Raw genomic sequence first — 27232 nt, 5'->3', positions numbered from 1 at the left:
CTAATGCCACGACTGTAGAGAGTCTAAATGCTTTTTTCCCTGTGGTAGAACGAAGGGGAAAAGTTAGAATCTCTCACTTACAAAAAAAAAATTTGTGAATGGTAACAACTTTATTTTCTAAATTCTAAAATTTTGTTTACCTCAGAAATGGCATCTCCACAACGGCTCGAGTGACTCGCCAGTAAAATAGTGTAGTTCTGTCAGCACCAGACCAAATCTCTCTGTGTATGGAAAAACTTTTTAATCCTTCCAGCGTCACTTAAGATCATATTAATATTTCCACTTCACTAATAAAGTGTGTTTGGGGGAAAAAAGCCACCAGTACTTACCAGTCTATCTGAGGGAAAAATGTGTGGAAATTATTATCCGGATAATTATTATTCTTCACTTAAGACTAAAAAAAAAATAGTTTACTATGTGCTGTGGGGATTTCTTCTCAAATATTGTGGATAAAATTATTTAGAGATAAAATATTAAATGTTTGAACTACCCCATTTAGTGTAAACATAATAATACAGGTCTGACTCATACCTACTAACAAATTTTTAGATGCCATTTCTTGTTTTTTTTTTTCCTGCTTTGAGAATCATTTATGATTTCCAGTCAATTCTGGTTTTTGTGAATTCTATAATCATTAAGAAGAAAATGTTTTTCAAAATGTTTACTATTATTATATGTTTCTTAAGAAACATGTAACTAGTGCTCAGTAATAAACACCTCGATTCCCTTGGTGGTTGTTTCAAGCTTGGTATGTTTTATATTACATTTTATGCTAAAATTTATAATAACTACAATAACATGCAACCAGAATCCTAACTTCAGAACCCTCCCATGGCATAGATGGCAATATATAACTAGCCTTCTACTTTAGGTAATAAGATGTTCACCAGTTTCATGTCTTTTAAATACTCTTAGATACATTGTGATTACTTCAGTGTAAATTCCTCTAGAGAAATGTTTACTTAAATTTGTAGAAAGCCTTGCAGCAGAAGCACTTCATTAACACTATAAATAAGAATGTGGCAGTGGTTCAGATTCCACATCAGTGAATTCTCCAAGTTCTACTTCTGTGTATCTTATGTTCTATTGCTTTTCTATCCCAGATTTTCCACAAACCTATATTCTTTTCTAATCCATTCTGTTTTAGCCCATAAGGGGTGACTTGTATAGCTAAGGTGTATATAATTGGTGCACTAGTGTGATATTAGGACCAAGACTTTTTAAATCTGTAAAGTAAATGCCATTGATTGTGATTTCTAGTCTAGATTGATCTGTAACTTGATATTTGATTACTTCTTCATCTTACTAGTTTGCCCAAGAGCACATTTTTTTTATATCTCCATCACGTCATTATTTAACAACTCTACATTGTTTAAGGATTAAAATTCAAATAAAACCCAGAAGTATTACATGTAACTCAACAATTGTTTGACTCCAAGATACAGAAATGTATAGTTATTTTCTCTATCCTGAAGAAACTTACAGCCATAAAGACCAAAAAAAGAGTGTTTTCTTGCATTTACTTATTTAAACATTATACTAATGGCCACTGCCATTTCAAACAATGCCTATTGAAACCACTATTTATGTGGGGTTTTTCCTTTGTTTTTTTAAATGCCACCTAGAAAATGAACCAGTTATAAGTGAGAAATGCAAAAAATTATGTCTTCAACTCATCATAATCAAAATATAAATAAGACTTGTCCAAATCTTACTGATGCCTCAAAGCCCATTTCAAATGTCACATTTTTCTATATCACTTTACCCAACCCTTCCTTTGAAGTTCTTAGCTTCCTTAATAACAGTAAACTGAGCTTTAAAGACAGCATCTATCTGATTTCTTTTAGCGTGGTGTCTTCTTATAGTTCAACTCTGAATGAATAAAAGGATTAATGAGTTCATGAGATAAACCCCATACTGAAGATATGACACAATCTCCTATTAGAGTTAAATCAGAAATTTACTCAATATCAATATCAAGTCTAATGTCCTTAAGCATAGTATGTCACATCCTCACTACTAGGTCCTACTTAACTCTTTCAGCTTTTTTTTTTTTTTAAACAATTTGCCCCCATGCTGCCTACACCAGAATGTTTATTTTCTTGCTTTTATGTATGTTCTCAAAGCCCTTCATTTCTCCTCCTGGCAAATTCTTATTAAGCCTTAAATGGCCCTACTCAAAAGTTACCTCTACGGTGAAAGCTTCTCTTCCTCCTCCCTGCTGTAGCCAATCCCTGGGCAGAATTACTTGCATCGTCATCTGTTTCCTATAGCAATTTATTTCTAACTGTAGAACACTTAAAATGTCTTTATTGTATTGAGTTGTTTATATGTCCCCTCCACTAGGCTCCATTAATCAGGACAAGGATTTATTAATTTTTGTATCCCCAGTGCCTCTAAGTACCTCAGTTAATTAGAAGAAATGAAATTACTCCATGGTTAATACTCATTTACCAACTCAAATGGATTCATGGTGTCTTGACAAGAAAGTGCCTTAAGTTTCTTGTTTTTGTGTTATTTTGCTTTAGTTTTATACGTTAGAGACTTGCTTTTATAATCATGTTGAAATACATTTAACATGAAAACTATGCTGAGCTATAACACCATAGGAGTTCAAAATGGACTTCAAATATTAGTGGTTTTAGCATCATTTATGTTTCATGATAGAACCAGAAATATGACAAGACAGTTTTTCCCTTTTACTTCTTTTAATAAATCATGTAAGAAGTGAATAAATATGCTAAATCTAAAAGTTTGTTTCAAACTGAAAGATAATAAAATATATTTCAAACAGTTAAAAGAACCACCAACAAAAATATTTAAATACAGCAGTTAGAAAGGAAAACATCATCACTTACTAAAAATATTTAAAATAAATATGGCTATAAATAACACAAATAGCACTTTTCATCAAGTCAATGATAAGCACTAGGGGAAAATAAGAAAATCAGGATACTGTGTACATTTATTTGCATATAAGATTAAGTTTTTATCAGCGCAATAATGGTAATTTGTAACATAAATATCATCTTAAATGTGATAACATATGTGCAAATGCTTTAAACTGTAAACCACCTTTTTGTCCTCAATGTTCATTAATGACATCATCATCTATCCAGTCTCCTAAACTAAAACTCTCAGTATTATCCTTAACTTTTTCTCTTTTTTTTACTATTTCCCCAAAATGCATCCCCTACATAGACATTCATCAAATCTTGTTGATTTTACATCAAATATGACCCTGAAATTAATCCCCCTTTTATCCATAATGTATCATCTTTATTTCAATCCCTCATTATCTCTTTCTGAGAATATTGTAATAAACCAGTCTTCATTTTACTAGTCTCTTCTCAACTTCTGCCCAATACCATTACAAAAGGTTTTTTCTTAATAGAATATTAATCATTTTGTTACTTTCTTAAGAACTTCTTTTAACCTTTGATGCCCTTCAGAATAAAATACAGACTTTAATTTGACATAGAAAGTTCCTCATAGTTCAGTTCTAAACTGTTTTTTTCAGCTTCCACATCTACTCCCACAACACAACTTACTTTCCTGCAGCACTTAACTTCTTGCCATCCCTTAAATGTATAAAGCCCTTCGCAGTTTCAGTCTAGGCCATATCCTGCTTCGTTTGCTTAAAGCATAGTGGCAGGTCTTACTTAGGAAAGTTTTCTGCAGTGATCCAAAGTTTACAATCATCTTTAGACCCCTACAGTTTTATTTGCTAACCTTTTTTTTAACTTCTAAATTTCTCCTCATTATTATGTTATTATATGTTGTGCTTACTTAGCTAATTAGAAATAACCTTTTTCCTGAGCTCTAAGTATTGGAAAAACAGGTGGAATGTTTCACTATTTACAACATCCATTTGATACTCTAATAAACTTCAGTAACAATTTAAGAACCCTGTCGCTGAAATAAAGCAAGAGTTTGTTTTTTATTAGAATCCATGCAATTGCAAATAACACCTTTTTTAAAAACAATTATGAGTTCTTTCCAATTAGACTTTCGTAAAAATCTTTTCAAGGTTTTGAGAGGACAAAATGTCTTTTTCTAATCATATAAACTTAAAATTACTTAGATTACTTCCTCCTTTTGTAGTTTTTTTCCTGAATTTAGTCACATAAATATTTAGTTGGACATGGCAAATTTATATAGCTATCTTTTACTTAAAATTTTCAAGGAATTACATATATTGACATTAGATAAAAAATACATTTAACATGAAAACTATGCTGAACATAATTTAATTTTATATCCTGAAAGAAATATTGAGTAGTAGTTGGAGGAGTAGAGTCGAATCAAACTAAGTTTTTGAATCTATAGTCCACTCATTCCTTGATGTGTAATATGAGCAAATTATTTAGTTTTTCTCAGACACAGATTCCCATAAATAGGAATTAAAAAATAGAACCTACCTCATAGGTTGCTGGGTAAAGTAAATGAAATACAGTATATAAAGAAGCATTTAGAAGAGTCCTGGGCACCCAGTCAATGTCCATTTAAAAACATTTTTAATTACAATAGTTATTATCAAACTCATAGTGTGCTGAGCTGGCTCTTACAGATTCAGAAGAGTTGATTGTTAGCATCTCTTCCCAACTGTGTATTTCAGTAACTTCACGTGGGTAGTTTGGAAGTATTTACATCACTGTAAACGGCTAATAATGGAAGTATTTATATCACTGAAATCAGCATATGCTACAGATCAGAGCTTTTTTTTTTTTCTAGAAAACCAGTTGTTAACAGTTACCAGCATAGTACAGCATCAAACTCTGTCTTATGTTTCAATAGTAATTTATATTATTCATACTATCTAAGTCAATTCTTACTACAAGCTTATAGCTGTAGTGAGCCAGGCAGTTTGTCTAGCTAATATCAAAGTCAAGCAATTCAATAGACTCTATATTTGATGCCAGGACATATGCAAAAACCTCATTTAAAAATAAAAGAAGCTCGTGGTAGTTAGTTTTCATCTCATTTGATACTTCTTTATGAATGGAGAGTCCAAAACTTAACATATACAAAAAAGTAGCTATTTAATATTTTAAGTTTGTTTATAGTTTCCTGATTTCAGAATGCACATAGGTTCTGTTCACAGGAAAACAATGGATCAAAAGAATACTCCCTCTATCATTATCTAGGACAGAGTATAGCCACTGCCTACTATCAATGAATGATCATTGAATCATAATATAATCTTCAAAGTACTTTTAAGTGGATGCTGTCATGTGATGATTTAACTCTCCTTTGATTTGCTGAACATCTATTATGTGCAAGGATCTGTGCCTGATGCTGAATGAAATATTTTGACATGTAAGATTTAATCCTTGTCTCTAAAGAATGCATTCTAACAAGAAATATGCATATAAAAGGATAACCAACAATACATTGCCTAATCAGGCTGTTCACAACTGTCCTAGCTATTTTTCAGCCTTATCTTCAGCCACTTCACTCTCCTCTCCTGTGCCTCTCACAATTTGCCACACAAAACTACTTGCAATTTCCAAACATTAATGTGTTTTGTTGTTTTGTTGTTCAGTTCAAAAGACATTTATTGAGCATCTATTATTCAGCAAGCATTGGGTTAAGTATCAGGAATCCAAAATAATACACAGTCTTTTTCCCAGAAATTTAGAGTACAGTAGGGAGACAGACTTATAGAATTTATTTCAGTATAATAGGATAAGCGCTACAGTAAAGTTATATCTAGCCACTGAAGAAAGGGGATCAAATGTAGTCTGGAGACTTAGGGGAGACTTTCAGGAAGAAATGGTGTCCAAAAGCTGAGTCTTAAAGGTTATATTCATTCATTTAATTCCTATAAGCCTATAGTTTTCTGTAAAACTTCCTTTTATTTCCATACTAATCAATTATTCATCCATGTTTCCATAACATTTCAGACATCTATTGCATACTTATAAAATTATATAGAGATTAGTTGTAACATACTATCTCTTACACTAAATTATTAGCTCTTTAAGACTTGGGATAGTTAACTTGGTTATCTTCATATTTCCAATATTTAGCATGGGACCTACCATACAATAGACATTTTTTAAATTGTCAGCTTGAAGATATACCAAGTGAATGATATAGAAAATAAGTACTGTAAAAAATAAATGCTGTGAAAATTCGGGGACGGATTCCATAAATTCTATACAAAATAGGCAAGGAAGGCTTCACAGAGGAAAGGATTGAAAAATTCCTGTAAAACAGGATCTAGGAAGCCTCAGGAGAGTAGTTTCAACCAGAAACAAAATTTAACCTAAGGTCCAAAAAATAGAGCTCTGTTTTGTCAGAGACAAAGAAAGTGGGGAAATAGCTCTAACATTAAACTGAGAGGTAGGAATAAAGATGAATTAATCCGAAAGCCACTGACTCAAGGAATCTGGTTACAAGAAGGCTTGGCCAATCAGGGTGAAAAGCAACAAGGGCCTGGAAGACACTGAGCAATATTTTAAAAAACTAAATCTAAATAGACATTATGATATAGTAACTTGCCTATCCTGAATGTAGTATGTATCCCAGGATTTCTCTAATTATAATGAATGGGTTTGGTATATTCCACATAACTGAATTTAGCATCAGTGGACCTTTTAAGAGGAGAATTAATGAAAGAAAATGTGACCAAGGCCATGATACCCTTGAGCAGATATTTGAAGGGGTCTAGCAGAAAAAGAGCCAAGAATCTCAGAAAGTAGACAAGGAAATGTAACACTGGGAATTGGGGAGAGGCATTAGTGCGTACTGCAATGTGCTGTCACACAATTCTGTTAAAGGATAACCTTTTCCCTAATTTTTAATAGTTTCTCAAAGATAATTATGCCCTATGTGGGGAAAAAATAGGATCAACATGTTTAATTTTGAAATGCAATCTGATACATACTCATTATATATGTAATATTTGTTTTACATAGTACTTATGAATAGAGAAGAAAGTTGCTTTGCAATTTTTGCCTGAGGTCATTCATGCTCATCACCCACTTAACTGTAGTTTCATATCAACTTCCAAAAGCTAATCCCACAATTTCTGGAGACCACTCAGAGGGACTCTAGAAATGACTTTCTTAAAAGTTATCTGGCCCGCACCTTGGACAATAACCTAGAAAAACATAGATATAGAATACGGGCTGCTTGGTTAAAGTTACAATGCCTTCTTCAAGAAACATTCAAACAAGGCAGCAGCTGGGCTTGGAATATAATGTGTAGCTAAGCAGGAACAGAACCACAGTAATCATGATTGGAGTAAAGAGATAACATACATATATGACCCTTCTTCTCGTATGTGGAAAACAAAAAGGTAAGAAAGAGAAGAAGCAGCAAAATGAGCATATATTTCCAAGCCATGCTAATTATATTATATATTACATATGTAATGTATAAGTAGTATAATGAATCAAGGGATTATAAATAGAATTTTAAGTTAATATGCTCTACAACAATCCAGGTGTTGTATTTTTTTTAAAAAAAGTAAAGCATAAAAGGACAGAGGATTTTCTTTTTTTTATTTTTGCATATAAAATCTCTGTCGGGTGCAAACACATATAAAAAAATTCATTCAAATGATACTTAGCACAGAATATGTGCTCATCACTGTTCTGGATACAAGGCTCGTCTTTCAATAGGTATAGGCTTGCAGTCATGAACACTTAAATTTATATGTGGTTCCGTGTTGGATATCCTTCTGCTTGCTTAGCAATGTAATAGCAGCATCATATTTTCTACTTTTACACTCCAAACTGGTAGAATAATTACCAAAAAATAAAAAGATGACTATTTCAATTGCTGCATGTCATTGCAGGGAATGCTCCTTCTACCGAGTTTGATTTATAGACGAAGTGCCTCAGACCATAATTATCCATTGTTGAAGTACTAATACGAGGTGAAACTTTGTCAGGAACTTCAATGTGGAACCAAAATATGCCAGTTTAAACTCCAAAAGAAGTATCCCAGATGTCTGCAGGAGACTTTGGTATTGGGGACTGAGAAATAGAAGACAAGAAACAGAAATGTAGCATCATTCACCACTAACCCTTTCTGTAACCCTAAACCCTCTACAAGAAAGGCATACAAGAAAAGGATAAGAGTTTGCATATACAATAGTCAAAACTACACTCACTGCACTGCTCAAAAAATGTGCCTTAACTGAATTTGCCAGAGGTTCAGTAGAATTACAAAACTATTTTGCACTTTTTTTAATGAAAAAGGTTTTCAAACTCTGGCAAGAAAACAAGCTCAAAATTCAGGCTTTTTGTTTTATTTTGATTTTTTTCTATTGCTTTTAGGAATGAACACTATAAACTTGTATCAATTTACACTGAAATCATAGTGAGAATTTTAAGAAGGCCAGAAATCTATTGACAGCCAACATAGAGTAGTAAAGAACATAAGAAATATGGGCTCCGCATCCCAAAAATTATCATGCTTCAGCCTTCTATTTCTTTACCTGAGTGGTGTGTTCATTTTGTGATAATTCATTATGTTGTACATTTATGAATGATATCCTTTTCTGTCTGTGTTTCCTATTTTTAGAATGAAAGAAAAAGAGAGGAAAGGAAGAAGGGAGGAACAAGGGAAGGGAGGGAACAGAGAGAAAAAAAGGATGAGAGGAGGGAAAGAGGCTGAGGCCAGAGTGTTCAGAACCTTGCATGCCAAAGCTAAGAAAAGGTGGACTTTATGCCACAGACAAGACGATATTTGTGTGTTTCAGGAAAATGATATACGTAAATAGCATTTTAGAAAAATTTATATAGTAGCCAATTTAGCATGAACCAGAAGCAAGAGAATACTGTCTCTAGGAGAAATTGGTCTAGTTTAGAAGACATTGAAATAATATAACCAGAAATGTTAAGAACCTGTATTGTAGTATCGACCACAGGAATAATACATTTTAGAAATATTCATTAGAACTTTGTTACAGCTGCTTTGAGGGTAAGAAATCAGTGATTATTTCAAGGTTTCAAGCCCAGTTGACTAGAAAAATAAACATATTATTAATGGCAGAGGGGAGTAGAGAGGTTGAACTTGTCTGAAAGTATATCATAAGGATGAGGGTGAGGCATCTGAATTTAAACATATTGTATTGAAGAAAATGCTATTGCCCTAGACTGCTAGTTGGAAAAGCATAAATGGAGTTCAACAGCAGATAAGGATTATAAATGCAGATGATTTCATGTTCATATGCATATTAAAATGATTTGGCATGGTTATGAAGGGCAGAAACATCAGAACTGCATTCTCCCAGCTTCTTTTTGCCACTATTAATATTGTTCTAACTATATATCATCATGGGAAAAATGATATAATTTATACTCTGTTCTACTTATATATACTATCAGATGATACCTATAAATTCTTTGTGAGCATAGAAACCTCTTAACACTTGATGAAAAATAAACCTCTTACCTCTTTCTACTAGTGTGGTTGGCTTGGTTTTAAAAAATGATTTCAAATTTTGATCCCTGCTTTAATGTAGTCTCATTTTGACTATATTGCAAGCTGGCAAAATTTTTACTCAGGTTTGTTGTCATCTAAATACTTTTAATCAGAAACTCCTTGAAGATATTTTATTGATTGATTAATATGGTAAGTGTTAATTTTGTGATTTTTGGAACTAATTTCACAAAAATTAGTTTAAGTACGGGTAGGCGACAAATAATCATTGAATCAGTAGCATGTAGATTTTAACATTGTCTGCATATAGACAATCACTCTTAAAACATAAAAATATATATGGCATTTTCCTTAAAAAGAATGAGAGGGAAAAACTATTTAAATTTTTACCAAGACCTTGGAAAGCTATGATCAGTTTCAGGGAAGCTACCTAATGAACAGTTAGAGAAAAAATAAAGTCAGATAGGCACAGTGGTTCACGCCTCTAATACCAGTACTTTGGGAAGTCAAGGAAGGAGGATCACTTGAGGCCAGGAGTTCAAGACCAGCCTGAGCAACATAGGAACACCCATCTCTACAAAAAATTTTAAAAATTAGCCTGGCATGGTGGCATGCAGCTGTGGTCCTAGCTACCCAGGAGGCTGAAGGGGAGGATTGCTTGGGCCGGGAGAGGTCGGAGGATGTAGTGAGCCGTGATTGTACCACTGCTCCCCAGCCTGGGCAACAGAAAAATTCCATGTCTCAAAGAATAAAATAAAATAAAGTCTAGCACAACCTTCATTTGTCAGTAGCAAAAAAGGAGGACCAGTACCTAAGAAAGAATATAAACATATTTCTTGGCTTTCAAATGATTATACTAGTTGCCAAAAGATGGTTCCAGTGTCTGTTGCCAATTGTAAAAACTGTTCCCAGCCATACAAATCTAGAAATTCCCTGTCAAGTCTTATGTGTTTTCATTCATCAATCTAATCATGTTATATTCATGAAAATTAACTTAAACACACAGTCACTTTTTCTTAAATACTTTCATAGTATATTCTAACATATTATAAAATATCTTATATATTAAGAAATATAATCACTTGTTGGGACATGTCAACTTTTCTCTGCATACATTTACTATAACATCACATTCATAATTTGTCAACTAACAATAAAAAATAAATAAATAAATTACTTAAAATTTTTTTTCTCTTTAGAATTACTAAAAAACAACTGTTTTCTACTGTTTTTGGTTCTGTAAGTGCAGAATTATGTATCATAGTATGAATTATAAATAAAATTATCAAGTTATAAAAATAATATTCCCAATTATCAGAATTTCCAATGGAATGTTAATTCTTCTAGACAGTAAAATCATAGAAAAATAACCCACGAGAATGAAAGCTAAAAAGAAAGAGTAATTAATCAACCAAATAATGTTGAGCTCTATTATGAATCAGGAACTTAGCATTCTGAATCATACAAAGTAAATATATAAGATGCAGCTTCTGCAATAAGTAGCTTTATGATATCATTAGATACTAAAATCTAAAAGAAGAACTATGTGTCCTGGTGATATTTCATTGAATATTCCATTCATATTAAGACTACTAAAAATTGAAATGAAGAAAATATCACCCTGGGATAGATAAGCAGGGAAGTATTCATGGGATTTAAACAAGACCTTAAAGAATAAGTAGAAAATTCACAGTTATACAAATTAAGCATCGCATTGTAATCTGAATCTTCCTGTGGAATTCCATTGTACAATTCGTCATTTTGGGGTACAAATTTGAGTGGAGCTCTAGGAACACTATAAACTACAGGTTGGGGGATCACTTTTGTCTGGACATGCTCTTAGTGAGTCAGATCTTTGAGAGGATCTTGCCCTGCTCAGATTCATCTAACTTCAGGCATAGGATCTGATCAGAAATCACTGACTGATACTGCCTGTTTCTTGCCCCATTCCCAGTTCATCTCACAGAACAAGAGTGTCAACATAACTACCAAAGAGTAAAATTCTCTTCTCTCTGGAGAAGATTCTATCATAAATCTCAGGAGATTCATCTTTGGCACCTTTCCGCTTATTCACACTATTTGAATAAAATGTGTCACCAAGTAACAGCATAAGCCTTGCTATAGCAAGGACCAAAAAGAAATATTCTGAGAAGGAAATAAAAAGCACACTCACCTGACAGCATCAGGAACATTTTATCTTAACTCCCTTAATGTTCCTGGGTAAAGCTTTCTGTAATTAGTTTTTAAATGATCCTACAAGTTATTTTGGCAGCTTTCAAGAGGCACTGACTCCTCAGATGAATACTGGTGTCCCTAAAGACATAAACAGATTAGCCAGGTGTGGTGGCGCACGCCTGTGGTCCCAGCTATTCGGGAGGCTGAGGTGGGAAGATTACTTGAGCCCAAGAGGTTGAGGCTGCTTTGAGCCAAGATTGCGCCCCTGCACTGGATCCAGCCTGGGAAATAGAGTCAGACCCTGTCTCAAAAAAAAAAAAAAAAAAAAAAAAAGACATATATTGAGTTACTGTATTCTTTCCTCTAGACCAAAGTGGGAAATTATCCACATATCTTTTAAGATAAAAATAATACAAGCATAAATAATAATATTAATGGTCCATTCTCTTAGATTGATAGATCTGTTATCTTCAATAATGGGAGAAAGAACCTCAATCTATTTAGAAGTCTTAATAAAGGCCTATTTTTAAAAGTGAGTGTTGAAGTCATAAAAACCAAAGAGTAAATTTTAGTTCATTTAAAATGGTCCTTAGTCCATCAGATTCAAACTGCTTTCAAAATGGTCATGCTCTCAAGTTTCAACTACTTATTTTTCAAGTTGTACAATGATGTATGAAAATTTTCATAAAGTTTTCAGGTAGCAGGATTTTCATAGAATGTAACCATTACAGATTTAATCTTTGGGCTGTATCTATTTGTAAATGACCCTGAAGGCTTTCATGACAGGTAGTAATATGTCATTTTGCTAAAGCACAAATGTGAATTTTATGGAACTATAAAGCTGTTGCTTGCAGTTAATTAAATTAGTAAGTTTAGTCAGCTGATCATGTGGTATGTGCAGCTGAATGTAGCTTTGCTGTTGTTATTTATCATCTCATTTTATACTCATAGGCAATAATACGGCCATTTACCAACAAAGTAATTTTGTCCTAGAGTAATATTCACATACTGGGGAGTCGGGAAAGCCTTAGGACATGTCCCTTATGAATATTAAGATATATAACATATTAAATAATGTTATTTAGTCTTATTTTTCAACCAATCCACAATCAACATGTTTGAACTTCTAATACTGTACTACAATCTACACAACCAGAATTCAGTCAATGAATGTTTCTACAAACATCATATGTGCTGTGAACCTAAACCTGCTCTAAAAAATAGTCCATTAAAAATGACATTATATGGATCATTGGCAAGGTGTTATATAAGTCTAATTTCAAAATATTGTTTAACATTACAGTGCTATTAATACTGAATTTTATTCAAACATCCATAAACTAGCCTAGCAAATCTTAAGCAGAATTTGAATTACTTCCAGCAGTGGTACTGTGATCAGTATACCTAATCCGATTTCCATGAGCAACAATAATGAAAGGTCTCTAAGGAAATTATTTTAAATAAAACTAAAACTGTGAATTTAGTTTAGTTTTGCATTGGAAGAAACTGGCTCAATATCATCTTAGACGCAAATTAGCACTATTAACTTATTATCCAGAATTTCTTAGATGCCCAATATCTTGAATTTGTGAACCATAGATCTCTACTTTTTAATCTTTCCCAATTTATAAATAAGGAAATCAGGGCATGAAGGGAACTTAAGTAATTTGCCCAAGACCACATCTAATAAGAAGCAGAGTTAGTTTTTGAATCCACATCTCTTAATTCAAACCTCGGCAATTTTCACAGTAAAAAAAGCCGGGGTGGGGGGGAAGCATATTTGCAGAAAAGAAAACTCTTTCTATTATTGCACTGCCAGAATATTCTTTACTATAAACCTAACACCCACATGCTGTATTTAAATGCAATTGTCCTCTACACCAGTTTCCTAGGGCTGCTGTAACAAATACCACAGTCTTGGAAGCTTAAAACAACAAAAATGTATTCTCCCACAGTTCTGGGGGCTGGAAATCTAAAATCAAAGTATCATCAGGAGATTTCTTTAGGGGGTTCTGAGAGAGAATCTGTTCCATACCACTTCTAGCTTCTTGTTGTTGCTGGAAATCTCTGGTGTTCTCTGGCTTGTGCATAATTCCAGTCTTTGCCCCTGTAGTCACGCAGCATTCTCCCTGCCTGTGTCTTTCTGTGTCTCTGTGTTTTTTCTCTTGTAAGGATATCAGGAATTTTGTATGAGTTTGAGACTAGCCTGGGCAACATAACGAGACCCCCACCTCAAAAAAGAAAAAAAAATCATAAGAAAAAAATCCAATTGGTCTAGCGAGGTTCTAGTGTCCAGAACAAACAGCAGTCAGGAACCTGTTTCTTTAGACCCTTTTGGAGGCAAGGGAACCATTGACTTGTGGGCTAGGCATACTCCTCCAAAAATATCTACTACAGACTCCAAATATGAAAACAAAAAACTAGATAGATAGATGGATAGATAGATGATAAACACATATATGTTCATATGCATGCATGTGCATATGAAAAGTTATTAATCAAGTTAAATATTAACATTTTCTAAAACAATTTAACCAGCATGCATATATTTGAAACAAATTATTATTTTTGTTATTAACAGACCATGTTCTACTTTAGCTGGGTTAAATACACATCGTCATTTTAATCCTGCAAATACTTTCTTACAGACAATATTCTAAGTGCTGTTTGACAATACTAAAATCAGTAAAACTTACTGCTTTCTAGGAATTTGCAAACAAATATGTAGGGAGAATAACAAGTGCAAAAGCAACTCTTCCAAATTCCTTTTTTCTAAACTTTGGTGGTTAAGTTTTACTCTTCTTGTCTCCTCTCTCTATACTCCTCCTTTGTCAATCAAACCTATTCTCTGGCTACAGCCATTACCTGTACATGAATAACCACCAATTCTATATTTCTAGCACAGACTTCCCACCCAAGTTCCATCCCTGCAATTTCTTGATGTCTGCTGGACCTCTCCACCTATATGTGCCAATAGCCTTTCAAATGCAAGAAACATGTCCAGCAGTTAAGTCAATCCTCTTGCTCTCCTCTTCTCCAAACTTGCATTTCTGTTTTTACTAAAATCAATACCATTGTCCCAATGATCCAGTTCCAAATCTTATGATTGCGTTTGACTTTACCTTCTCTGATATACATAATCAAGTATCAAATTTTGTTGATTCTACTCTAACAATATCAAATTCATACACTTTCCATTTCCACTGCCACTTTTCTGGTTCAAGTGTTTATTTCTTCTAATGTGATTGTAAAAACTTTTCTTCCAATTCTCTTTACCTCTAGTTATGACTCTTCTAGTCCCTCCGTGATTTAAACATTAAAAATTCGCAGTGAAATTTTGTTTTCAAATAAAATCATATATGTGTAATCCAAGCACATTGGGAGGTGAAAGCAGGAGGATTGCTTGAGGCCAGGAGTTCAAGAATAACCTAGTCAACCTGGCCAGATTCCATCTCTACAAAAAATTTAAAAAATTAGTTAGGCATAGGGGTGCATGCCTGTAGTGCTAGCTACTTGGGAGGCTGAAGCAGGAAGATCACGAGGCCAGAAGTTTGAGGCTGCGGTGAGCTATGATTGTACGATTGCACTCCAGCCATCTGGATGATGTTTTACTGATTTCGTTTTAATTTTCTTTCATTAAAATCAAAAATACAACAAACCAGTCTGAAATGACACAGTAAACTACATCTCTATCACCAAATATGAGTAGATAGCCTCAGAACTATTACTTCATAGGATTTTCCAATAGAATTTCTTCCTTCTTTGTTATATTTCAAGCAACTTGAATAAAAATGAATTCCTTGATGCCTCTGAGTTTTGAGGCAAAATGTATAAATTTTAAAAATGCTTTAGTAAGTATATAATTTTTAATTTTAGTGCAAAATTTTCCATGGTATTTTAGACTATGAACTATTAGTGGAATACCCAATACTCTTTGACTTTTTGTTTTTATATACTCTGGTTTCCTAATCAAGAAAAACAAAGTGAGCCAAATATTTTTGGTTTTCTCTTCTAGTAGTGTATGTAATGGTAATTCATCTTCTTCCTAAATTATAATCTATTACTGCATATTCTTGTCATCCCAAGTAAGAACCTGAAACTCGGAAAGATAGAAACTAGTAGCTCATTTTTTTTCAGCATCGGAGAGTAGCAGTTGCTGAATAACTAGTATTACATTACTGGGTTGCCCCTACCTAGTTTTGTCACATTATACCACTTTACTTTTAGAAAGCATTACAATATGGCCTTTCTCTTCTTCTTTTTTTTTTTTTAATCAAGTTCATGATGTTCAGTAATATGGCCTTCCTAAGGAGTTGATCTCACCTATGAAATGGGGGTAATGCTCTCTGTTTGTGAATCAAATAACATAAGAATAGTAAAATCATTTAAAAGCTATAAAACAGAAGATACTTTAATATAGTTCTACACTTGTAATTTATGCCTAATGTCCAGAAAAATAAACAAACAAGAATAATTGAGTAAAAATCCTTGAAAAATCAGTTAATAAATGCTTTTAAATACTTTGTGGATTATTTGCATGATAATAATTTAATCAAGGTGGAAGACACTCATGCTTAAAAGTTATAAAGTTTCTTCATATCAAAGTTAAGAACCTTAAATTCAATCAAAATGATTCGAGAGTTTTTTCTCATATCAACGTAGCATTCATTTTGCCTTTTGAAATGAAAAGCAGACATTAGCTTTTATTTAATAATTAATAGATGTATTGTCATTATATAGTATCTTATGTTTAAGTAGAGCTTCCTAGTTAAGTATTTTCATATATACTATTCTCAGTTAATCTTCAAAACAATTCTGTAAACTGTCTGCTATGTGGTAGGAAAAGATTCTTCTGCTGGGAAATAATTTTTTGGCTGAATTTGAAGGATTAATAAGACCCTTAAAGGCAAGACAAGGGAAGGATGAGTTTCCAGGAAAAGGGAAAGAGTATATGGATAAGTGCGGAGAAGTGAAACATTATTACATATTTGGTATACTGCAGGTAACACAGAACGGTTGAGCATAGAGCACTAAAAAGACATGGCAAGAGATGGGGCTCTCAAGAGCCAGAAAATGATCTTGCATGCTGTGCTAAGAAATTTTAATTTATGTTGTTTAAAGTGAGAAACCAGTTAATGATTTTATTCAAGGAGGTGACGCGATTTTACTTGCAACAGTTAGGAGAATGAGAAAGAACACGTGTTCCAAGAGTGAGATGATGAGAGGCTGAACTAATACAGTGGCAGTGAGGAATGAATTTGCAAGACATTCAGAAAATGGAATTCACGGGATTCAGTTAACGACGTGATGAGGAATTAGAGAAATGGAGAAGCTGAAGATATCATCCAGGCTTCTAATTTAGAGGACTGGGTTGATAGTGGGCATCGTCAAAGTGCTAGGCAGCACAGGGGGAAGAACAGATCCAAGGAGGCAGAGGGGCAGGGGAGAAAATCATTTGGAGATGTTGAGTTTGAGCCATCTGTAACAAATTAACATGAAGATGCTCCATAGGTAGTTTTAAAAGGAGGAAGTCGAGAGTAAGGTGAATGTTTGGATTTAAGAACACCAGTGATCATTCTTTCTCTTCTTGAACACCCCCTTAGGAATGATAAAATGAACTCTAAAGGATATATGTGGTAAGAACACCAAAAAAAAAAAAAAAAAAAAGAGGGATCCCACTGTTTCTTTCCTCCTTCAGGCAGGATAAAATTTTTAAACTGTTTGGTTAAAAAAAAAAAAAGTGGGTTTTGTTTTAGTTGGTTGTCTCTCAGGGGGCATAGAAATCACTGTTCGTATTTTCTCTTAACTTCTATGCTAAGAATCTCTGTTGAGGTTGAGAGTTTAATTAAAAACTCTAGATTAAAGAAAACACAGATTAAAGGGAGAAACAAGTCAGTAAGATCTGCTTTAGGCAAGAAGGGTTTTTGAAGACCCTTCTGGACTCAATGATTTCCAACTACCGAGGTCCCCCAAAATGGATCCGTGATATTTTCTGCAATGGCTATTCACACAACTGAAAAGGAGTACAGCCTAGCAATAAAGACACCTAAAATGTCATGAATGAAAAGAAACAGGGCTCATGCACAGTGCAATTCTGTTGTCATCATTTATGGAGTGTTGCCACTAACAATAATGGTAAAAATTTCCAGCTTCAGAGCACTGCTATGAATCTATATGTCAGGCCAAATAGTAGAAGAGAAAATGGAATAAAGTATTTTCTATTCTTGAGGCTGCACACTACCTGTATTTGCTATGACTATTTCTGAGGCCCCAAGAAACTTCCAGGAAACTCAAATCTTTCACGGTGATTCATCTGGCAGGGCCTTATGAAATTTTTATTGTGCATTGTGCAAATTTTGAGGAAATTAGTGTCTACAGACACAGAGTGATCTTTCAGACTGAATTTAGATCCAGTCATGGATTACAGAGTGAAATCAGAGGAGGACTGGGAGACATGATCAATCAAGTTCATTAAAACTAGAATTTTTATTCCCTTCTCTGCAGAAGGAGGTCTAAAACTCACCCATTAACTGCATGGGAATCACTGCTTCATGGTCTTGCATTTTTTTCAGTATTTTAGAAAAACATGTAGAAGGGGCACAGAGATACACAATGAGACATTCTATGAGTCAGAAAAACTGTTGTAGGGCTGTATTCTAAGATATACTTCCTATTTGACTATAGGGAAGTTATTTTATTTTGTTGGTCTATCTGCATCTTTTAAAAAAAGATTTAAAAAGTCAGAATAGGACTGGAAAAGATGGCTCATGACTATAATCGCAGCACTTTGGGAGGCCAAAGCAGGAGGACTGCTTAAGACCAGGAGTTTCAGACCAGCCTGGGCAACATGGCAAGACGCCTGTTTCTACAAAAATATAATAAAATTAGCCAAGCGTGGTGGTATGTGTCTGTAGTACCAGCCACTTGGGAAGCTGGGGCGGGAGGATCACTTGAGCCCAGGAGTTTGAGGCCACAATAAGCTATGATCCTGCCACTGCACTCCAGCCTGGGCAACAGAGCGAGACCCCTGTCTCTCTCAGAAAAACAAAAAAAAATCTTACGTAATATAATTATCTTACATAACACATCTTTTCTGTAATGATTAATAAATACCCTTTGCTTTTGGAATAAAGGTATGCTATCCATAGAAGTAAATTACTATCATTATTCTTTAAGAATAAACGAGTATAAATCCATTCTTCAGTTCCGGTCTCTTTTCATTTTCTAATAATGACTTTCAAGTTTTCTTCCAATTTTTAACAAATATCCCCACGCCTTAAGTTCCACCCTTCTTGGCTCGTATATTTTACACACAAATATTTCTAATAAATAATATTACCAGGAGTTCCCAGGACTACGAGCTTAGACCTGTTACACTACTGGCATTTCACACTTTTACTGTCATTCTCCGTTTTCAATTCGTCCACGTCACAAAGCGAGTGAGACTATTACATGGAGTGTTTTACACCTGAAAAGCTACTGTTGGTATTGTTTGTTTGTTTGAATCTGGGAAGAAATAAGGTGGAAGTAAGGCTAGAAATTTCTATAAAGAACATAGTTTGCAACTGAAGGAAGAAAAATAGCTCTTCAGTTGTTTCTGGTTAATTGAGGATTCTACCAGATACACAGGAAGGAAGAAACAAGCCCCTACCTACAGCACCTTCCTCCTCCTCCTCTATACCCCCCACCCCCCCAAAAAAAATCCAGGGTGTGAAAGTTGTAGAGTTGGGGACGTGGCTTTAGGTAACGGGACAACTGGTAAAGCTGATGGCATTCTTCACTCAACATGGGACAGTGTTCCAGTCCCTCTACCACAGGAGCGCCCGGCAGCGTAATCTCCGCTTTTTTGTGATCACCAGTGCCATCCGCAAATGCCTGAAGGAGGAACAGCGGGCTCCCTCACTTCTGAGGGACCCTGCCACATTCCTCCCTTCAAGTACATTCTCCCATCCTAAAGAGGGGATTTGCCTTCTGTAATTTAAATGATAATATTCCTTAGGAGTCTTAGAATTGGCTTTCTTACTGTGACTTCGTATATACAACTCGACTAAAAGGCATGCCAAAAAAATTAAACAGCAACAAAATATTAAAGCTGAAAAAGATAAAGCTACATAATAGCTGGATATTAAACATTACAATATCGCATTTAGGACGCAAACAGCGCTGCAGTGCAAATGGAACTTTAAAAAAATCTGCCCGCCCACGTAGACAAAGCTACTTTACAAAAGCGCACGCGTCGATATCAATCGTACCCTACAACAGAGCATGGTTTAAAGTATCAGTGTACGTTTTTTCCTAAACACAAGTTGCAAGTAAGTTATCTAAAATCGAACACCGCCACGAAAGAGACCTCCAGGGTGCAATAAATAGGTATATCTCGTTGAAGTGAAGAAATGGCATCATGACCCTTTGGGTTGATGCAGATTACAGTGCGGAGGCTGTTCTCGAGAGAGAAACCAGAGCCCAGCGTAAAATGCTGTAGTAGGGGAAATCGACCAAAGACGAGATTTTGAAAGCCTTTTGAAGGTCGTTTTTCTAGCTAAAAAGAAAAAGTGACTTATTCAGGACTGACTCCCCCTGCCAGTCCCAGGAAACAGGAGCAGCCCGGCGCGCCCGGGAGCCCCGCAGCGCAGTGCGCACTGCGGCTCCAGAGCGAAGGGCTGGCGCCCGCCAGATTCTAAACGTGCTCGGCTGCCGCAGCCCGCCGGGGCCGCGCGCCCCAGTCCGCGCGACTCCGCGCTCCGGGTTTCCGCGGTCACCAGCACTGGCGGAAGAGCCCTGCCGAGAGGGACAGCCGCGGGTGGTGTCCCGGGAGTCCCGAGAGCGCGCTCCCCCTTTGCGCAACCTTCCCGAGGCGTCCCGCCCGGGAAGCCAGTTCCTGGGTTCTGGGCTGGCTAGGTTGGCAGCGAATGAGGCTGAGGCATCACTGCTTGAGGCCCTCACTTAGCATGTCGACAGCCACAGACTTGTCTGGCGGAGTTTCTCCTGGTGCCCACTTAAGTAGTCTCAAGTTTGTTCAAAGCTGGACTCCTCGACTTGGAACCAGGAGCAGCTGGAGATTTGTCAATTTAGAGCTCATTTGCCACGGGAGACGCTCTTGGTGTCCCCAGCACCGAAGGGTAGGTCAACTCTACAGTTTTGCTGAACGTGATAGGGTGTGTGAAGACGCTGTGCAGATTGTACAGCGCTCTGCTTAAGGAGTACCCCGATATTCATCTCGCCCCCAGAACTTCCCTCCCTTGAAAATAAAACTCCCACCTGAATGTAAAGCCCAAGAGGGGGTTTTGTTAACCGCACTTATTCCCAAAGCATAAAGGAATGTCTAATAGTTTTGCAAATGCTTCCATGAATAATTGTTGAATGAGTTCATGTACAACATACACACTTGAGGAAAACTGGTCTGGTTGGGAACATCTGGGAATTCTCCTTGCTTTTCTGGTAGGGAAGCGACCGACCAAACATTTATTGGGCACTACTCCTTGCCAAGCCTTCTAGGCTTTGGCAGGCCAATGGGGAGCCGGGGGAGGGCTGGCAAACCTGTTAGTTGTTCAAGGCCACAAAGGGGGCTTTATAAGATGGCCTAATCAGAGCCCTTAAACGTGGGTTCGCAAAATGGTTCATTCCCGCCCTTTCACCCACCCCCTCCCACCCCAGACGCAAAGCATATGTTAAAAACACTTAAGTGCATACAGAAGGCGCTTGGCTCAGGGTACACAGGGCAAGAAGCCTCGGATCCCAGCTCCCTTTAACACACATTTTTTTCAACGCCGTTCTGGACCGAGACTGTCCGGGGCGCTGGGTGCTGGAGGACCCGGCTCCCAGTACTCCTAGCAGAAGACCCTCGGATGAAATGGCCCATGACAAAATGACCACCATAACCGTTCCTTCAATAAGCCAGGTAGACGTGCTCACAGCTTGGTGGGAAGTCTTCTTTCGGAGATTTATGCAGTTTTCTCCTTCACCTTACAGCCTAACAAAGGGTGGGCCGGGGGTCGGCTAGGACAGAAAGCAGCGGGAAAAGCGGCTCCACGTGTTCCATCTCTGGCCTCGGCCTTCAGCCACCAGGTTCGGTAACCACTGGGCGTGGCGAGCCCGAGTAACCCGCACTCCCTCGCGCCCGTCCAGGTGCGGGTTGCTCCGGTAGCCGGACTCCCTTTTCCTATATACTTTCCTTTTGAGCTTTTGCTAAAATCTGGAGACGTGGAATCCACCCGCGGAAACTCCGAGCCCCTCCGACTGAGCATGCGCCATCGCCGGGCGGCTTTTGGTCACAGGCTCCCGAGTTCTCCTAGCTGGGGCTGCGGAGCTAGGGGGAGGGAAGAGAGGAAAGGGGAGGGGGTGCCTGGAGAGGCGGAGGCTCGCGCGCCTGCGCATCCAGCTCCAGGGACCCTAGGTTTTCTATGGGATTCCCAATCTGCAGCAGAGATTTACCCGAGCGTGTTGCGGCAGCGGCTGGGCTTGCAAGGCGCGATCCAAGAGGGATTTAAGCAGCCCAGAGCTCCAGAGAAAAAGAGAGCGAGACACACACACAGAGACGGCTTAAGCGTTTACCCGAATTAAATATATATTTTTAAAAAGAACTGTTGAGTTTTATCATTTTCGTTAAGTGACCGTGCGCAGCGCTGTAACTGTAAGTGGAAAATACAATCTTCGTTGCATTTCTGCATGTGTAGTGCAACCAACTGTCAGAGAGATGCTTTGGCTATTGTCACATACTTTGCTTTGCATAGATGCGTCTAAATGCATGGGGACAATTTCCTTGCTTAATGCTGGCGATCTGAATGTGCTCTTAGTCCATGGGGGATCTTTTGGAATATTGGGGGTGGGGGAAGGGGGAGTTTTATATGCGGCGTGTTTGGGGGATTGTCTTAGACTAGATTTAAGACAGGTGAAACTGAGATGCTTTCTTAGTTTGTCTTAGACAGATTTAAGTAGCTAATTGACCGATTGTGAAGTTTTCCGGTTGCTGATAAAACTATTGAGCGGGTGCAGTCGAGTAGCAACCTGTCATCCGTGGGATTGGTGCACCATTTTTCTCACCGTGGAAGGGCAGCAAAGGTGTTTGCTAAGTAAAACTGAGTGGATGAGATTGGTATGGAAATCATGGTTGATCTCTGAGCGGGATGTTAGTGTTTAAGATCCACGGAGTCAGGCGCAAAATGAGCACATTTCTCTCAGTATTCAGAAATGAGTAGATAATTTTTTCGTCTTTGATTTTTGTCACAATGGTGAATGGGCAGAAAAGGGAAAGATGCTCTACTGCACTGTCGATTTTGAACGGAGTCACAGGCTCGGTCGCTGAATGGGGACTGTCAGACCCAAACTAGTTACCTGCCTTTGCATTCCGTGTTCGCCATCCGGAATCTGGGGTTAAAAAATGTAAATCAAGGTGTGTTACATTTGGTAGTATTTCTTTAAAGGATAAAAGGTCGTTTTGTGTTTTGAGTTAAAATGGGTTGTTCCTTGCCCAGAAACTGGAAGAAGGGTCTTTGCAAGGTCAAACCCCGGGTGGAAATCAGAATGATGAATACCCTCAGGGGTACAAGAATGTGTACGTGGAAGGAGCGAGGAGAGGCTGATACTCCCTGCATGGTGGAAATGATGAGTGCTCAGCATTGCCTGATCAGTGCCCTGTGAGATGCCAGAGTGGGAATCCATTTTTCTAGAGTTGCCCTCCTGTCCGTATTTTGGAAACTAAAATAAAATAGAATTGTTGGTGGTTGTGGAGAACACTAAGTACATACTATTTGTGTATCACTTTCCAGTTGAAGGCAAGAGAAGCTGGGGAGTTTTATTTCTACATATTAATATTTATTTTAATTTCTAAAGGAATTTCAGGTTGAGACAAATTTAAAATGAAACACTTGTGAAAACACATTTTACCCCCACTATCATTTAAACTGCCTACGTCTGTTTGTGTGTGTGTGGTGGGGGGGGAGTAGGGGGTGATCCTACATCATTGAACAACTTACTTTTGAATGCACTCTCATTAAGCCTTGGGTGTTTAATAACCCCAGAAAATGCTGCACTGAAGCAGGTTGGCAGAATGGGCATGAGGCAGAAAGATGAGAAAAAAGCATGGCTAGTGCGTGCTGGATTTCCACGAAATAAGCAAATCCAATTTTGGGGATGAAATGAAATACATTTTCCCTCAAATCGGGTGTGGGGGCCATCAAATAGGGCTCTTTGGCCCTTTGATCAGTCCAACCATTTGGAACCCCTCAAAGGAATTTATAATTTATTTAAATGGATGAAATTTGTAATTGAAAATTCGAGAAGAACCTCTCATTGGAAATCCACAGTATAAATCATACTGCCTTGTCTATTCCTTCCTTCCTTACTCCAGGGCAGAAGGACTAATCATTTGTCATAATTGAGCCATACTCCCTGTCATCATTGAGCATTGGCATCAGTTCGATGAATGGTGCAGGTGTTGGCACTGCATTGATAAAGAGGGGTGGTAGAGGAAAAAGGGGGGAATTAGGTATCAAAACTGATAAATGCTTGGTCTTGGAGTCCCTGGCTCATAGGTTGACAGAGAGGATCAAGTTAGGCAGAGACCCTGTAAGGTATCTAGTCCAAACCCCTTGCTTTGTAGATGAGGAAACTGAGGGCCAGAACCATGGATGTAGAGAAAAGTCAATTAACTTCTAGTCTATGGAATAAACAATTAAAAAGTAATGTTGAGTGGAAATGTTTCCTTCTCTCTTTCATTTTCAGCAGTCTCAGTGACATTGCTGCAGACTTCAAATAAATAACTGTCTGCTCTCCAGCACATCTTTTGAAATTGTCTCTAGGGGTCCTTTTTATACCACCTCATTTCTCTTCCTTGCCTCTCTTTATCTTGTAAGGTCTCTTTCTCTCTCTTTTTTATTGCCCCTCACCTCTAATATCCCCACCTCTTTGGATGTTTAGTCTGGCTTTTCTGGCCTCCTCTGCATCTCAGACAATTTCTTTGGAATCCTTGGCGTTTGCCGGGAGCACTAGCGTATCAGAATCTGCAGTTCCTGTTTGAGAACTGCCCAGGGCCCATTTCCATCTTTCCCTGCTGTGTTCCCCAAAATCCTTCAGGGAATCCAGCCTTCAAAGACACTGCAGTTACATTCCCACTTTTCTTCCCATCTGTCCTCCTCCAAAACCACTGCAGCTGCAGAGATTAGGACTTCGTGGAGTGAGGAAGCTGCAGGGTTTCCAGAGTGGACTTTGCCAGCTCTCGTCCGGCTCCTAGGAGGCAGAACCCAAATTAGAGATGCCTGTCTCCAGCCTTCCTGGAAATCCTCCAGATAAAGCCACCTGCAGAGAAGGGAAAGGGAAGGGACAGAAAGACCGAAGAAGGCTTGACTGGTTTAACCTGAAGTTGTGCTATAGAGGAGAGTAGTGCAGCTTTTTCATCCTTTAAAGCTTTTAAAGCATTTGCATAGCTTTTCCTCAGGCAGATCTTTTGTTTTATTCTTTCGCAGTTTCTGCTCTCATCTTGCTGGATGAGGGCTGCAAAGCAGACAAGATGACCCGCCTAACTGGCCTTCCCACCTTCCTCCTGTTTTTTCTCCTTTTTTTCCTCTTTTGCTTTCTCCATTTCTTCCTCATTTTCTCCCTTTCTTCCATAAAAATTCTCTGAGTGCCTATACAATAACATTCTACGCCTCCTAAATATAGTCTGGGCCTTCCTGTTTCTTCTCCAAAAATGTAATCTCCCAGGCACTCAGAAAGATACTCACAACTACCACAAATGGGGAAATGCTAAGGATTCTTACCTGAAAAAAGCTGAGGCATTAGGAAAGGAGGAGCTTGATGATTGGAATGCAAGGCCAGAGGAAGTCCCACTTGGGATCTCTTTCTCATTTCAAAGAGTAGGTAACTACTCTTGGAAGTTGTTGAAGCTTTTAAGAAGCAAAGTGGTGAGTTTCTCAACACCTTTACCAATTAACAATTTAATTTAACCCCTCCTCTGTTGGTAAATCTTTACTGAATTGGGATGAGCTCTGTCTTGGATAGAGTCTGTTTCTAACAAATGCTCTCGGGTTAGTTAGATGTTACCTGATCTTGCTGATATACCCATTCATATACCCTTGCAGAATACCCATTCCAGGGTATTCTGAACACCAGATAGCCTTTGCAGAGATACGGAGATTTGTAGTTGCTAAGGGCCCCGCTTTGGTTTACTACACTGTGAATCACCTCCCCATTACATGTGAGTCACATGTGATAGGATTACAGCATCAGGAATATTGTCTTGGGCAAGCTATAGATTTTCTATTTGGGTTGCATGTAGTTATGAATTCCAAACGTTGTGGAGAAGCTCCCTAGGGAGTTTCACAGAATAACAGTTCGGCATCAGTATCAAACATATGGTTTCCTAATTGATAACAGCAATATATTTTCACTGTTCTCAAGGTCTTTTTCTTTGTTTTGAGTGATTTCTATGCTCCTAAAATTAGTGATTATTTAGGAAAATAGGAAGGCTCTCTTCACAGAAATGATCACATTTAATTAATCTAAACTGACAATGTCCATCTTCATTATGCATAGTGAATATAAACATTAATTTTCCTAAAGTATCAAATGGTACAGAGATATATTAAAGAATGATTGATAGTTTTATTATCCCAATGGTTAATTCATATGACTAATAGAACATATGAGCTGGACAAGATCCATATAAGTCACCTAATCCATCCCTCCAATCCATTTTTAAAATAGTATCTTCAGGAAATTTTTTTATCTTAAAGACACCCCTACAATATGAATTCATTGTCTGGAAAACAATGATTTTAATGACCTTTTAAAATATTTCCACAATATCTGTACAATGTCTTTTATAGTGGAAACTCAATATTTGTCAATTAAATATTTGTTCTAATAAGAATCAGTTGCATGTACCTTGTTAATTATATCAAAAATTAAATTTCTACTGAAACCATGTGCACAATTAACATTTCTTTAAGTATCTTTGTTAGTAACGAAAAAAACTAGATTAAAAATTATTTTATACTTGAATGACAGAGAGAGACCCTATCTCAAAAAAATTATTTTATGATTTATTTTTTGTAAAGATATTAAAGCATTACATTAATACCTCTAAGAGTGCTTTAAAATCTATTTACATGTTTATCCTTTTTCTCTCTTAATAAGTAAAAAGATAAAGTATTTTTACCTATTTACAAGAATAAGAATATTGATAAGTAAAAGAGGGAATATAAATCTAGACTGTGGTAGCTATGTGCTCCACTTAGATCATGCTCTCTTGAGCTATGGAATTATTTTAACATGTTCACCCTGTGAGGGGACCACAGCATTGCATTTCTCATTTACAGTTTGTTTCTAAAGGTAACTTATGCACTCTTAAGTGAATCAAAATAGTTTGCGTTGCTCCCAGCTTAAATCATTGAGAACTTTTACTAATGGAAGGGTCTTGGGGATGCTTTAGAAACTATTTAATGAATGAAACAGAAATGGAATAGTAAATTACTGAGGAATCTTCAAAGAGGTTTGACACTTTAATCATAAGGTGCCTGTGAATATGTTCAAGAGCTGTTCTATACCCCTATCAGCTAACTTAAAGTATACAGATTGGGTAATTTTCACAATTCTTACACTTTCTCTGGATTTCTCCACCTCTTTACTTTATTTACTGCAGTCCTAACACAGACGACCTGCT

At 36.9% G+C, this 27232-nt stretch overlaps 1 protein-coding gene across 2 annotated transcripts in view; it reads left to right on the top strand.

Moving 5' to 3' along the window:
- Nucleotides 1–21838: 21838 nt before the first annotated feature.
- Nucleotides 21839–27232, top strand: part of VSNL1 (visinin like 1) — a 115988-nt gene continuing 110594 nt past the window's right edge. Inside the window, exon 1 of one of the 2 annotated variants that reach the window (XM_004028871.5) lies at nt 21839–22204. The gene's annotated coding sequence lies outside the window, so the exon portion shown is untranslated. The remainder of the gene's footprint in view (nt 22205–27232) is intronic. The other variant, XM_055378749.2, reaches the window with a different exon arrangement.

This window comes from Gorilla gorilla, chromosome 12 (assembly GCF_029281585.2).
Source record: "Gorilla gorilla gorilla isolate KB3781 chromosome 12, NHGRI_mGorGor1-v2.1_pri, whole genome shotgun sequence".
Taxonomy (NCBI): Eukaryota; Metazoa; Chordata; class Mammalia; order Primates; family Hominidae; genus Gorilla; species Gorilla gorilla.
Note: the sequence above shows the minus strand (reverse complement) of the source record. Positions and strands in the feature narration are given on the sequence as shown.